Consider the following 11846-nt stretch of genomic DNA (forward strand, 5'->3'; position numbering starts at 1 on the left):
TACAACACGCCAATACCTTCCAGCGCTGCAGTTGAAAGAATGTTTTCAATGGGCAAAGACATATTGGAACCAAAACACAGCAAAATGTCAGATGAACACTTTCAGATGCTTGTGTTTCTTCGTGAAAATTCAAAATAAAACTTGTTTGTTTCGAGTGGTTTATACCGTGTGAATGTTTGGCACCTAGCAAACAAAATGAGTTTACGCTAGTGTATGCGCTAACGCTGACACCGCCAACTTTTTTTCAAGTTACGTTGACGCATACGGCTTATGGTTTTTCGAACGTTTGCGTTTACGCTGACGGCGTCAATATTTTTTGTATGCGCGTACATCACTGCCGACCAGTCCTGATTTCTCTCGAAGGCCCTGCTGCCACATACTGCAACAGAGGCCTTCGCGACAACCTTAACACCTCGCTCGACTGCTTGGGTGTGGCAGGGAAAATTGAGAGAATGTTGGCTTGTCTTGATGTTTTTGAACGACTAAAGTTCTTCTGTTTTCATTTTCATAATTATTGGAGGTTCGATTTTGTCGTTGTCGATTTGCTAGCGTATCATATCAATATAACTTACAGCATTAAAGTTGAATTTTGGCAGTTTGAAGCTCCGGATTTCAGTGCAAACGGAAGTTTCTCGTGCAAGCAGTAAGCTTATACGCGCATTCCCAGCTCACGCACCTGCGATTCTTTGTCAAACAGCATTGATAAAAGTATATTTTCGCTGTGGCTAAAACATCCATTTCTTTAAATAGCAGGGTCGACAATGGCCTTTACTTTAGTTTATCCGACAAGTAAGGAGGTTTGCTGATGGTTTGCCAGAGATGAACAGTATCGCTGATACAGAGTGGATTGCACTTTATTTCAAACCAAATAGGAGCATATACCTTCATGGCAAAGGTAGTCAGCGTTTTTAAATTATCAGATGGTTCTGTGGTCCCTACATACATACGCAGAATGCGATTCCCCGCAGTTAGCCAACGTGAGTGATTAAGCTTACCTGGACTTCTTGTGGCAAGTAAACTGGGAATTTTTCCGGTACAAACACAATGACAAATGTCCCGGAGGTATCTTTGGTCCGTGCTTAAATCGGTTACACCCATATGAGAAAAATTGCTTGCTATTGTTTGAAATCGTCGGATAGGCATTTTATCACATGCAAGTAAAGCCTTTCCAATCTGTTTGGAATACCCACGAGGACCAGTTGTAATCCATCTAAAAACTCAAAAAAGTGTCGCAGGGATCATCACAGGCTGTAGTGTTTACTTCAAAATATTGTAGGCTATTTATTTTGTTAGTTTTTGTAGGACACAAAAACCATTTTACTCCCTTAATCCACTGTTGAAACTATGTTGGCCATGTCCAATATCGCCGGTGAGATGAATAAAATGTTGTTGAGCGAGCAAAGCCAGCGAAATTTTTTTTTTATAAAAATGGAAAAGAAATTGCAACGACGTGTTATATGTAAAATTACAAGCAGAAAACAGCTGCAAAAGCTAAATGTACGTGGGCCCCTAGACGGAGGTGGGCCTGTAGCTAGGGGTTTGAGAAGAAGTAAATACGGCCTTGCATGATTTAAGCTATTGATAATCGAGCTTCTCTAGTAAATTGTTTATTTTTAATTAAGCTGTCAAAAAAACATTAAACAGACTAAAACTAGTGGAATCCTAAATAGTCGTGCCCCCTCTGCCGGGGGGTACGGATGCGGTTAACACGGCTCTGCTTGTCAGTTTTCTGGCAGTTCATCTCATGGTGGTAGACTGTGGTAATTTTTGTTTAGTTTACAAGCATCACAAAATTTAACGTTGTATTTTGATAAATGATTGAAGTTGTTTTAGTGTATTTTACGTTTGGCTATTGTGATAGTCATCACTTTTAAATTCGAACAACATTTCTGTAGGCTGTTTTAAGCTATAGCTCTAATGTAAACACTTTGATATGAACAATGTCGCAACAAGTCGGTGAAATGCACGAAAAAGGTTGATTTAAATTTTTGTCAAAAAATTTCTCAGTATTATTGGTGCTTTATGTCAATCTGCTTCCTAACCCGCCTAAAAGGTAGGCTTGCTACCTGTCAGTGTTCCCATTGACTTGAGTCTCCAAAACATCAGATTTTTTTCCGAGAAGTTTCAAACTAACATCAGACTCAAAATTTTATCTATTTCAATAATAATCTAAGTTTCTCACACCTAACCTAACAGCACACCTGCATGAATAAAATACACAAACACAAGCCGTGAATTTTGAGTAAACTGTGCATTACATCAAGTATTCGTAATGCTATTACTGCAGAATAATAGCCTACACAGTGGTTGCGTATTGTTCTGCAGTAATAGCATTACGAATACTTGATAATACGAGTGGTTGTATTATTTAGTGGTTGTACATTTTTAAGCCAGTGCTAGTTAAAACTCTGAATATTCCAATTTATCCTTTTTCATAATTGATTCACCAGCACTTTCTGAATAACTAGGACTTGGGTAAGGACTTGGATTTGAGTATTAGTTTGTTTAAAATTTAAGTTAACCTACCATTTTAAAATTTCCTTCACGACTACAAAAGGATTTTAATAGTTTATTTCTTGAAAGGTTGTATAACCTAGTGTGGTGTAGCCTTTCACCTGGCTAGAACTTCAAAAATTTATCTGAGGTGTCCCAATTTTTACCCACAACCTTTTTATTTCATTACCTATCACGATTCACATTGAAATTTATCTATTTTTTTAATTTGCTCGGCTATTGGAGTGAACAGTGTTTACTTTGGAATATTACATCATTTTGTTAGTTTTAGGAAAAAAAAAATTTCACTCTCCTAATCCTCAACTACAGTAATGCTTGCTCAATATCGCCGAGGTGAACAAAATGTGTTTGAACGAGCGAGAAGATTTTTCAAAAATGGAAAAAATAGATATATTAAATGTTACCGGTAACCTACATATGAAATTACAAGCCGATAAAACGCTGCACGAACTAAAAATGAGTGGGCCAACAGGTAGAAGTCGGCCCCCAGTCGAGGGTTTTGAAAGTTGTGAATTCGGCCTTGCATGATTTAAGCTATTGATAATAATCGAGATTTAGTAAATTGTTTATTTTTAATTAAGCAGTCAAAAAAAACATCAAACAGACTAAAACGAGTAGAGTCCTAAACTTTCGTGCCCTCTCTGTCGGAGGTACGGATGCGGTTAACACGGCTCTGCTTGTCAATTTGCATGCAGTTCATCTCCTGGTGGTAGACTGTGGTAACTTTTGTTTAGTTTACAAGCATCACAAAATTTAACGTTGTATTTTGATAAATGATTGAAGTTGTTTTAGTGTATTTTAAATTAGGTTATTGCGATGGTCATTACTTTTAAATTCGAACAACATTTCTATAGGCTGTTTTAGGCTATAGCCTATGCTCTAATATAGAAACCTTGATTTGAACAATGTCGCAACAAGTCTTTGAAATGCACGAAAAAAGTTGTAGACCTATTAAATTTTCGTCACCAACGTTCTCTGTATTAATGGTGCTTTATGTCAATCTGTTTCCTAACCCGCCTAAAAGGTAGGCTTGCTACCTGTGTAGCAGCGTGCTATATTCAAAGTCAGTTAGACGGAGCAACATCGGGATTGGGACATTGAGAGTGGATACCCAATCGTGTAGTATGTGGTTCGGATCAGCACAGGCTGTAGTGTTTACTTAAAATATTGTAGCCTATTTATTTTGTTAGTTTTTGTAGGACACAAAAACCATTTTACTCCCTTAATCCACTGCTGAAACTATGTAGGCCATGTCCAATATCGCCGGTGAGATGAATAAAATGTAGTTGAGCGAGCAAAGCGAGCGAAAATGTTCTGCAAAAATGGAAAAAAAAATTGCCTATTAGGCAACATGTTATATGTAAAATTACAAGCAGAAAACAGCTGCAAAAGCTAAATATACAGTACGTGGGCCCCTAGACGGAGGTGGGCCTGTAGCTAGGGGTTTGAGAAGCAGTAAATACGGCCTTGTATGATTTTAGCTATTAAAATATCGAGCTTCTGTAGCAGCTTTTTTTCTTTTTTAAACAGCCGAAAAACATTAAACAGACTATAATGAGTGGAACCCTAAACAGCCGTGCGGGAAAGTTTTTTCCCACAAACTTTTTGTCTCATTTGCATATTTCTGTAAGTGTAGCCATTAGGCTGCTTGTTACCGCGAGGAGCGCGTACGGTAACTGTTTTTACCGATTCATTTTTTTGCGCAGTTTTCTAAGTCAGCAGCCAATTTTCGCCCTCCAGGTCCAAATCTAAACATTGAACTTGAATAATAACGTATAAAAAATATTGACTTCGATGGGCGTCGAACCGTTGTCGTCATGTCGTTCAAGTTGTTTTAGTGTATTTTAAGTTAGACTATTGTGATAGTCATTACTGTACTTTTAAATTCGAACAACATTTCTGTAGGCTGTTTTAAGCTATAGCTCTAATGTAGACACTTTGATATGAACAATGTCGTAACAAGTCGGTGAAATACACGAAAAGGTTGAATTAAATTTTCGTTAAAAACGTTCTCAGTATTATTGGTGCTTTATATCAATCTGTTTCCTAACCGGCCTATAAGGTAGGCTTGCTACCTATGTAGCAGCGTGCTATGTGCAAAGTCAGTGAGACGGAGCAACATCGCTTGTACAAAGCGATAAGCTACTTTTGATAAAAAGTTATTTTTTTTCTAAAGGGTTTAGTACTTTTTCAGGCATCACAAAAAAATAAAACAAGCGGAACTACATGGCAAGTGTCTGTATTTAGTTGGTTTATTGTGACGTCTGTAGTGTTTACTTTGCCGTCGTTCGTATGAAGCAGAAAGTTTGCGATCAGCCGAAAGGAAGGATTTGGTGCCAATTTTTCGTCTCTGCTGCGTCTCTGAAAACTCTTATCAAGTTTTTCTTTTTTAAACAGCCAAAAAATATTAAACAGACTAAAATGAGTGGAACCCTAAACAGCCGTGCGCGAAATTTTTTTCCCACAAACTTTTTGTCTCATTTGCATATTTCTGTAAGTGTAGCCATTAGGCTCTTGATTACTGCGAGGCGCGCGTAACTGTTTTTACCAATTCATTTTTTCGTGCGGTTTTCAAAGTCAGCAGCCAATTTTCGCCCTCCAGGTCCTAATCTAAATATTGAACTTGAAAAATAACGTAGCCTGGAGACACACCTTGTCTAGTCAAGTTTCAAAAAGTTGGGAAAGAAATTGATTCTGGTCACTCTAAAAGTAAGATTTTCAGAATTGATTAAGAATTAACTCTAACCCATTAACCCTAACCCTACTTTATTTCAAAAGCTTTTGTGCACTGCAAAAATTAATTTGAATAAAAAATGTTGACTTCGATGGGCGTCGAACCATTGTCCTCACGAATATAAGGCACAATATGAAACCATTGAACCAAATCTTCTTCTTCTTCATCCGCTCAGACGTTTACGACTCTCGGTCACTCTATATGCCATCTTTCTCCACATCTCTCGATCCCACGCAGCCTCCTTCAATTCATGCACTCACATACCACTGTCATTTACAATTGTGTCAAGCCATTTTGTTTTTGGGCTCCCTTTCTTCTTCCTCCGCTGAGCCTCCTACGCTTCCGCTTACGCTTTCCGTCCCCTTTCCGCTTCCTCCGTTGAACCAAATACGCCAACGAAAAATGTTTGCATTTCCACTGTATTAATACAAACTCTATGCGAAGTAACAAAAAGTTTGTGGGAAAAAAATTCCGCCAGCCGTGCCCCCTCTGCTGGGGGGTACGGCTGCGGTTAACACGGCCTTGCTTGTCAATTTTCTGGCGGTTTATCTCATGGTGGTAGACTGTGGTAATTTATGTTTAGTTTACAAGCATCACAAAGTTTAACGTTGTATTTTGATAAATCTTCTTCTTCATCGTATGTGTCACACGGTCGTAGCCCAGAGCATCACGCAAGCTCTTGCTCTATCGTTGAACTCGGCCAAATCCTGTGCAGAGCACCTTGCTTTTTGGTCAGGGCATTCGAGTAGATGTTGCATTGTTTGCTCCTGTCCGCATTTGCAACTTGTGCTCCCCATGGAATACCCCCAGTGTCTCCTCAAAGTTTTACACCTGCCAATACCAGTTCTTAAGCGGTTGAGGCATCGTCAATACTTCCACGGTTCACGCTTTCCGGGAGGAAGGCCCTAAATGAGTGTGAGCTCCATATTGGCCAATGTCGGTCCGGCTGCCAGTCCCTCCTGCCATAGTTGAACCCGCACATTGGCGGCGACATCGTCTTGACCTAATGGGACAACTGAGGCAAGGAAACTTTTTCTTGACTTCAGACGCTTGTGTGCTGAAGTTTGGCCATACAGTAGTTGTCTCAAATCCATGTCCTGGCAAAATCTTTCCTTTCTGCTGGTCACGCTTCTTTTGATGTTGGGGGGAGCAACTCCAGACAGAATGTGCAGCGAAGTGATGTTGGTTGGTTTGAGACAACCTGTAATCAGGCGTCAGCTTTGGTTCAATATGGGGTCAATTTTCTTGGCATGTGCTGAGCGTTCCAACAACCAAGCATATTCTGCAACCGAATAAAAATAAGGCTAAAGCAGTTGACCGTATTGTGTCAGGGAGAGCACCCCAATCAGAGTTTCCGAGTTTCTGTAAAATATTATTTCTAGAAGCCACCTTAGCTCTTACTTTTTCGATATGGGATTTGTATGTGAAGGGACTTATCTAGTTTGACATTTTGATAAATGATTGAAGTTGTTTTAGTGTATTTTACGTTTGGCTATTGTGATAGTCATCACTTTTAAATTCGAACAACATTTCTGTTGGCTGTTTTAGGCTTATGCTCTAATGTAGACACTTTGATATGAAGAATGTCGCAACAAGTCTTTGAAATGCACGAAAAAAGTTGTAGACCTATTAAATTTTCGTCACAAACGTTCTCTGTAGCCTATTAGTGGAGCTTTATGTCAATCTGTTTCCTAACCGGCCTAAAAGGTAGGCTTGCTTCCTATGTAGCAGCGTGCTATATGCAAAGTCAGTTAGACGGAGCGACATCGCTTGTACAAAGGATAGATGGATGGTCATTTTATTTTTGTTTGGATGCGAAACGCGGAAACGTAGCCTACATAAAACCAAAACGTACAGTGTGCATCCAATGAGAGAGTGCGAAACACCGTAGCCCTGAAGGCGTAGGAGGTCGTCGAGTCTGCACTCTCTCATTCAAATAGTTATACGAAAAAAAGTACCGGTATTGCGTTTTTAAATACTGTAGCAAATTGACACAAAAAAGAACAAGGACGGAAGAACAGAAAAAACAAAACAAATGCAGATACAGACGCAAGAAATACAAAAAATAATAACAATGGACATAAAGTCAGGTAGTGGATGTCGTTTCTATAGCTCTTGATTATTGAAGAAGTGCTTTTGCACATTTCACGGAAAATTTTGTAGCTTTTTTTCATGTTTTTTTCTTCATATTTTGGGGTAAAGTGTCCCATACCTTGATTCCCATGCATTTTAAAAATTTTTGAAATAATTGGGTATTTGCCTGTTTAGTATAAAGCGAACTGGAGCTTGAGCGTCGGGTGTTATACGAATGAATAGCTGATACATGTGTATAGAAAGTTTTGAAGTTTTCCGGTAGTTTGTTATTATAAAATTTGAACATAAATTTGCTTATTTCTAGTTTATAAGTAGCGATAAGCTACGTTTGATAAAAAGTTAATTTTTTTCTATAGGGTTTAGTTTTACTTTTTCAGGTATCACAAAAAATGAAACAAGCGGAATTACATGGCAAATGTCTGTAATTATTAGGCTAATTGTAACGTCTGTTGCTACGCATAGAATTGCACATCTATATGCAACTGATAGGCTGATAATTATTCGCACACAAAGCACTAAACTAGGCTACAGGCTTAATCAGGGCCGTGTGAGCACCATCTCACCCCCCACCCGCGCTGAAATCCATTAATGGGCCTCTATGTTTCGTGATCGCTCGAATAGAACCGGAAAGCGTTTGGGGTCGCAAACTCTTTCAATGTGGAAAAAAATTACATTTATCATTTTACTAAAGAGTAGCCTAAACAACTTTTGAGATTTTCTAGATATGCCGAAAAGATAGTAGCGGGTCTAGAAAAAAGTTGGAGAAGGACCAGAGTGTTAACAAAGCAAAATTTGTAACATATAGAAACACTGCAAAACATGTCTGAAAAGGAAAACTGAAAAGAGGGTGTTTTGAAAATTTTGACAAATATGATTTTGTTTTGGTCAATTTTTAAGCATTTTTAGAAGCATTAATGTTTTATTTTATCAAGTTCTACACTTTGAATGTAGGCCTAACCAAATTCATCAAAATAAAATTGGATTTGGGTAAAATTTTGGTTTAAAATTTAAGTTAGCCTACCATAGCCTACCATAGCCTACCAAAAAAAATTCTTCATTACCACAAAAGGATTTTAATAGTTTATTTCTTGAAAGTTTGTATAACCTAGTGTGGTGTAGCCTTTCTGTAGGTTAGAACTTCGAAAATTTAGCTGAGGCGTTCTCTCCTTCATCTACAGCAGCGGTTCTTAATCTTTTGCCTTGTCGGCACCACCTTAAAATTACCAACCAGCTCTCGCACACCCTCCTGGAATTGGTTGAAAAGAAGTAGAGGAGAGTGGGGCTAGTCGGAAAGTTTTTTTTTTAAAGTGAAATTTAAAAAAATTGGTGCATAACCTGACAACTTGAAGTGGCTTAAATTATCATCTATGGTGTCCTCTATCATACAACCAAAAATAAGTATTGAGTCAATTAAGCTTTTAATGAAAATTTAAAATAAACAAACATACAATTGATTTTTCAACTAACCCCATGCCTGGGGTTAGTTGAAAAACGTCAGTTTAATGCCCACTAATGAACTGGATACTCTTTTTTCAACCAACAAACATTTACATGGGGTTGTAAGCAAATATGCTTACTTGCTTTAAAATCAAAATGCAATGAATTCTACACCTGATCATCGTAAAAACATTTTTTAATAAACGCATTGATAAAACTTGTGATGCCACATATATAGCACTTTCCAAGTTATTCAAATTAAAATTTTATAATGTATGTCTGCTTAAAACAAGTACATTGGAGCTTATACTGCTTATTATCATACCACGACGATATACTCGTATCATACTACATAGCCATACCGTTATCAAAACATTTTCCAACTAACCCCACCAACAATTTTCCAACTAGCCCCATTAGCATATGACAAACTATTTTCCTAAAATATTCAAACATGGTGCATTGGACTTAAAATTTTTTATTTCTTAGTGTTGTAGAACACCTACAGATGACACACACCAAAAAACTTCTGTTTATCTTTAACGATATCGACGCATAAGATGTTTTTTAATACGCCAAAACTTTTACTTCGAAAGTAAGAAAATACATAATTGTCAGCCAAACAGGTATATTTTGACTTAACAATTCGAAACTAACATGGATTATGTGTTTTTATAAACTCCTTCACATGTTGGCAGTAAATATTTAAAAAAGTTATCGAGAGTTAAAAAAATGATCATTTTTCAACTAACCCCGCCTTCCAACTAACCCCACTCTCCCCTAGTCGCCTCCAGTTCGAAATTTTTTGAAACCTGGTAAAACAGCTTTGCCTCTTACGTCACATTATAACAAACCTTGATAATTCAGCATCCCCGCACCGCCTAGGCACAGGTCTCGCATTCCTTAGTGGTGCGTGCACCCCTGGTTAAGAACCCCTGATCTACAGCCTTTTCACTTTAAAACGTATCTCAATTCATATTGAAATTTATCAATTTAATTATTAGTTTGCTCGGCTATTTGAGTGAACAATGGTTACTTTGGAATATTACATCATTTTGTTAGTTGTTTTTAGGACACAAAATTTTTTTCACTCTCTTATTGCTCAACTATGCATGCCTAATATCGCCGAGGTGAACAGTATGTGGTTGAACTAGCGAGAAGATTTTATAAAAATGAAAAAAAAAAACTATTAAATGTTACCCGTAGGCCTACATGTAAAATTACAAGCTGAAAAAACGCTGCACGAACTAAATATGAGTGGGCCACCAGGCAGAAGTCGGCCCCTAGTCGGGGGTTTGAAAAGCAGTAAATTCGGCCTTGTATGATTTAAGCTATTGATAATTGAGCTTCTCTAGTAAATTGTTTATTTTTAATTAAGCAGTCAAAAAAACATTAAACAGACTAAAAGGAGTTGGCTCTTAAGCAATCGTGCCCCCTCTTCCAGGCCGAGGCGTACATGGGGCACTTAACACGGCCCGGGGCTAGCATTGAGAAAGTGCGAGCACACCGCTGAAATGCCTTACCAACCATTCCATCTGCCAATGGCTCCATTATCCCAATCTTCTTCGTAGCATACAACTATAAATAGGCAGCGGAAAGTCAGGAAGAGCGTCGGCTTAACATCCTTCGAGATCACCCGGCTGCGTCATTGGCAGGACGCTTAGTAACATAACGTAGCCTATCGCTATTTGAAAATTGACACAAAAATTGGCTTTTTGTTTCTTTACTTTATTTAAATTTTCAACACTGGATGTCAGTAAATGAAATCAGCCAGATTCAAGAATTTTTCAAGAGTTTTCAAACCTGGATGATTTGATTATTATTAGCATCGTTCGGTTGCATCCTAAAGGAAGGATCTTTGTGTGACTTTTTTCATTCTCAATAACACCGAGAAACTTCAGAGATTTCTGTGTCTACTTTATCACCCATATATCGATATTAGGTGGGATACGAAAAAAACTGAATACGGTAAAGGATTTGAACTGACTTTGCTTTATCTTACCATTTAGAGTTAAACAATAAATACTATTAAATATTACAAAAAGTTCTCAATACCAAGCAAAAAAGCCAAGCAGAGCAAATTACATCAAATATAGTTATTACTTTCTGAAACCTATAGGCTACAGCCTGTTTTACCCTAAAAGGAGGATCATCACAAAGTGCATTTTCAAATATTATTCTTATATTAGTCTATTTGAATAAGGACCTTCTGATGATCTCCCTTTTAAGGGGAAGCAAGGTGTAACCTAGACTGTAAAGGTTTTAGAAAGTAATAACTATATTTAATCATTTAGAGTTAAATATTGCTTGTATACCGCACTGTTTCGAAATCAAAAGACTGAAACAATTATTGAATGAAGTGTAAAATTACCAAAAGAAAGTAACTGTAAGAACCAACAAAATTTTGTAGGTTTTAATCAAATACTAACACCTCTCAAACCCAGTTTTAATGGGTCAAGTCATAGACTGCTTCATAGAGATGGACTGGAAGCGAAATCACGTAGGTGCCCGTTAAGGCGAGCCTATTTTTGGCACATTGATTCAATTGTTTAATTTCAAAAACTTTTTATCAATAAAGGCAACTTTTTACTTATGATGGTGTATTACAATTGTTACATAATAAAACCACAGCCCTAACGTAACAAAAAAGTAATAAATCAGGCCTACTGACACACTTAATCAATTAATGATACAACAGAGCACATGCGATTACGCTCTATGAAGCAGTGTATGGTCAAGTCTACTGTAATAAAAGAAAGCTTTAAAATGGCTCAGTGTCAACATGTATGCTTGCCCTATGTATGATGAAAACTCAGGTCCAAGTCCCATGTTGATGGGACATCATTCTGTTTGTTTAAATTGCTCAGGCTATACCTATTTGTGTAAAAGCAGCTGAAAATTTAGGTGAAATGAAAGTTCGCTTGAAAACATTCTAGTTTCAGAAAGTTACAATTGAAAGTATTATTTCACCACCATCTTCATGCTCAGAGCCCAGAAGCAAAACATCGCCTACGTGACAGTGGCGTAGCCAAGGGGGGGGGGGGGGTTACAACCTCCCCCTTTGGCA

The sequence above is a fragment of the Aplidium turbinatum genome, chromosome 4 (assembly GCF_918807975.1).
Source record: "Aplidium turbinatum chromosome 4, kaAplTurb1.1, whole genome shotgun sequence".
In the NCBI taxonomy this organism is placed as follows: domain Eukaryota; kingdom Metazoa; phylum Chordata; class Ascidiacea; order Aplousobranchia; family Polyclinidae; genus Aplidium; species Aplidium turbinatum.